The sequence below is a fragment of the Mastomys coucha genome, unplaced genomic scaffold (assembly GCF_008632895.1).
Source record: "Mastomys coucha isolate ucsf_1 unplaced genomic scaffold, UCSF_Mcou_1 pScaffold20, whole genome shotgun sequence".
NCBI lineage: Eukaryota > Metazoa > Chordata > Mammalia > Rodentia > Muridae > Mastomys > Mastomys coucha.
The window spans coordinates 79,337,705-79,342,224 of NW_022196903.1; positions in this window are offsets into that span (position 1 = coordinate 79,337,705).

Consider the following 4,520-nt stretch of genomic DNA (forward strand, 5'->3'; position numbering starts at 1 on the left):
CTGTCCTCTCTCGTATTACCACAGATCCAAGTGTCCAGGATGGCTTCTGCCTCCGATGACATCCAGGAAAATCTACCAGATGAACCGCTAGGTCATAGATCTGGCCTGGCACTTCATTGGCTGACTCCTGGACAATCATAAACCAAGGGTCAAGAGCTGAAATGTGACATGGGAGAGATCCCATATTTATTTGTCTCTTGATCACCAGAGGATTAATCTGGAGGGGAAGCTGGCTCTAGCTGGCCCTGAGTTCCTCATCATTTCAGGAAGCCTCTCCTTCCTTCTGTCCCTTCTGTTCCTTCTGTCAGAGCCTCTTACACCCAGTGTACTTTGCCACCTCCGGTTTCTAGCCTAGTCATTGGCATTGGCACATACCTCTTGGTAGAGGCTTGTGCTCTCGACAAGCAGGGCTTCTCTCCCCTCTAAGCAACAGTTGGTCCTGGGCCAATGGATCCTGATGGTCCAAACTGACTTCCTGTCGCCTCTCCTAACCATCATGCATGACATCACTCAGCCACCATGATGAAGCAACTCCGTTGCTAAATGTGTCCTTTTCAGTTCCTGCAGTGCTTTGGTCTAGATAATTGGCCCCACAGTCAGCAGTGGAGTGAGCTTGGCAGCTGTTCAGAACCAAGACATCATACAGTTCACACAGATTATCAGAGGATGCACTTCAACAATCCAGGATGAGTGACACAGGGGAGCACCTTTTCTTGAAACATACCCTTGTGAGACGAAAGCTCTTTGCTCCCAGTACTGAACTACACATTAGTGAGGGCCCTTCTGTCTCTACTCATGGAGTCTTGCACAAGGTCATGGTGTGTGTAAGCCAGCCCTTGTTTGCTGATGTTAGCTTGGGCCTAATGTAGGTAGGGCCAGTGGGCTCTCAGGAGACATAGAAGGAGGGCGGAACCTTACTTCACAGAAGCTCGTCAGTAGTCATCATGTGGCAAAGTTTGGGAGCCTTTGGACATGGTCTAGGCAACAGAAGTAGGGCCATAGAGACAGAGATGACAGGTAGAACACAAGGTCATGATATATGCTGGTACAAAGCATTTAGCCTGGTCCTATGGACACCTGGGGGCCAAGAGCTCTAAGGAGAAAGAGGGAAGGCAGCCTTGGTGGGGTCTTATATTGAAGAAAATTCTCAGGAGTTTGGGGGATTGAGGGACAGGAAGAAGCTTTTAGAACTTGAAAAAATAATAAAGACAAGAGGATGTGGGGGAGGGGATGAGAGGTGGTGACGGTTTGCAGGGGGTACTTGGGATCAAGGCTCTAGGAGAGCTTAGTTTGCTTCTTGCCATCAGTGAGGGAGCTCCAAGGCTGAAGGGAGAGAAACAGAGATTCTGCTGAGGAGGACTAAGCAGCATGAAGAGAATATGGTCATAGTTTTGGAGGAAAGACACCCTACATAGACGTGGGAACATTAGGATGGGGGAGAAATGTGGAAGGCGGGGAGAGAGAACAACTTCAAGTGTATGTGGCATGCACTCTTACCAGGAGCAGATAGATGTCATTTTCATCAGTGGGATGCATGCACTGTCTGTATGTTTATATGACTTGATCCATACGGGAGAATCAATCAGAAGAGAGAGAAAGATGGCAGCAGACTTCCCCCAAAGGCAGATGTAGCATCTGAGTGAGAGAAGGTCCCGGGTGCAGGGGTACAAGCTGCTCACAAAGCAGCTGGGCAAGGAGAGCAACCTTGCTTGAAAGAAATCAAGCTACCTGTGTATACACAACGCTTGAGGCCAGACGGACTCTGAAGTGAGTCTGGCTTTAATAAAAGGCATGACTTATGGTTAATTCACTCAGAGGTGTGATTTGCCGCCACCTGCATTCCATGGTCTGTCGACATCCCATAGTTTGTATGGTCTGAAGTAGAGCCTTGTCTGAGTTGAGAAAGGAATCATTTGGGTTGGCAGAGAACCAAGACACACGAACGGAGCTGAGAGCAGGGTGAAGACATTAAGACCCCTGAGCCTCCACCATGTGGACATACATTTTGGAGCCAAAATGACAGTAGATTTAACACAATTCAGGTGGAGCTGAGCACCCTGAGCACACATCTATGGCAGAGCAACTAAGATCCTGCTGGGGCGAGGCCACATTTGGAAAACTCATGGCTTGTCTGTCAGTGCTGCCTTCAGCTTTCTTGTACATGCAAACCAGACGCTGTAACCCAGGTCCTGGTGGAAGTTGCTGTTACCCAGTGAATGGTGCACGTTCCCCATAGGTTTATGTGTTTGAACAATGGTCTCCAGATTGTGTCATTGTTATGTAGATTGTAGACTCTTTGAGGCCTAGGTAGCCTTAAGTGGGACCACAGGGGCAGGCTAGAGGGTTATAGCCTACTCAGGTTGGGACCTGAGTTCTGTTCCCTGCTGTACCCAGATGTAAGGACACACTCAGGCCAAGGCCAGAAGTGACTCCTTCTATGTCACTGCCCCCCACCCACCCACACACACACTACCTAGCTAAGTCAATCCTCAGGACAAAAGCCTATTTGTGGTCTCTTGTGCTCCTGGAGTTATGCATCCTAATAAGGATACAGAACCTGCAATGGCAGGTCCTTGCCAACTGTCACCCACTTTGCTCCTTGGTGGCCTCCTTAAGAGTAGTGCCTTGAACTTATGCCATCCATTGCCTCCACAATGCCAAAAACATATGAGGTACATAAGGTCTCTGTCCAACATCCGGTCCTGGAAAACTCAGTGTCCTGAGGAATGCTTGTCATGGCTGAGGGTGTTAATCTGGCCCCAGGCTTCCAAGCACTCCTGGGGCTCCTTCAATGAAAAACACTCAGTCACCTCCCCCTCGTGGATGCCTCCCTAACCCTCCTCAGAGCCCACATGATAAGAGTCCAGAATGTTCTTGAATCGCTTCTCTGCCTTTTGGCTAAGATCAAGTGCAGAATCTTCTTGAAAAGGACAGTGAATGAACCTTGGCGATTAACTCTCTCCACTCCAAGGAGAACCTGAATGAGGGTCTCTACTGAAAGCCATGATGTTGGCTAAGAACAAAGGCACGACTCAAGACACCATTTCAATTTCCATTTTTGCCAGAAGAGCACTTTTCCCTCCATGTCAGCAGCCCAGGCTCTAAGGTGAGGAAGACTCAGGGCCAGGAAGGTGAGGGCTACACCCACCAGGATCGGAAAGGCTTCCTCAGCAGTTCTCCATCTCTCTACCTGGGCAGAAACTAGGGCTTCCGGAAGTGGCTGTCTCGTTTCCGTGGGGAAGATCTTCCTGGGTCGACCGAGAATGAGGGTGAGCTCCGCTCTCAGGAGCTGACCAAGCTAGTGCTTCTCCTGCCTTGAGGACACTTGTGAGATGACTCCGAGATGTCTGGCCCAGGTTTGCTGTTCGCCCTCCAAGCCAAGTGTGGAGAGCAGGTGAAAGAAAGGGGTGCACGCCTCAGCGCGCCCCCTAGAGGCAGTACCCGAGGCTGAAGCCGGAGCAGAGGGCTGAGGCTAACCAAGGATCTTGGGCTTGCAGGAGGTGTGGGGGCTGGAAGGGGGAAGGAGAGAGGGAAAGGAAGGGGAAGGGGAAGGAGGGAGGGAGGGAGAGAGAGTATGTAAGTGTGTGTTTCAAATCCCAGCAGTGTGTGTGTGTGTGTGTGTGTGTGTGTGTGTGTGTGTGTGTGTGTGTTTCAAATCCCAGCAACCACAAGGTTGGCTCATAACTGTCTGGAATGAGATCTGATGCCCTCTTCTGGTGTGTCTGAAGACAGCTACAGTGTACTTACATATAATAAGAAATAAATCTTTGGGCAGGAGCAAGTAGGGCCTAAGAGAGCAGAGGACCAAGTTCAATTCCCAGCAACCACATGATGGCTCACAACAATCTGTAAAGCTACAGTGTACTCATATAAATAAAATAAATAAATAAACCTTTAAAAGAAAAAACGAATGTATAATTCTGTGCATACAACATCCCTCGAGGTCATGAAACTATACTCCATTAAGAATCAAAGAGGGAACACCCAGCGGAAGCTCCACTCCCAGGTGCTCTGACACACCCAGGATCAGAGGTAAGCAGGAACCAACATCTGTCCCAACACTGGGAGTAATTGGGTCCAGCGGGACTAGGCACACAAGATCTCCTCCAGCCCAGTGACTCCAGTTCCTTCTGGTCTGTGGGGGTTAGTGTTCTGAGCAGAACTTGGGCACAAGCTCTGCAGCCAGTCCCACAACTCACAGAGAAAGCCACACTCCCAGGTGATTTAACAAGCCCAGGATCCCAGGATCCCAGAATCACAGGATTACAGAGTCAGCTTGATTCTGAGGAGTTCTGAAACAACCAGGATCACAGGAAGGACAGGCTCCAGTCAGATTTAGCAAGGGCAGGTAGCACTAGAGTTAACCAGATGCGCGGGGCAATCCTTAGAAAATAAACAACACAAACCAAGGTCACTTGCCATCATCAAAACCCAATTCTCCCAACATAGCAGGTCCTGGACACACCATTACACCGGAAACGCAAGATTCAGATCTAAAATCACTTATCATGATGATGATA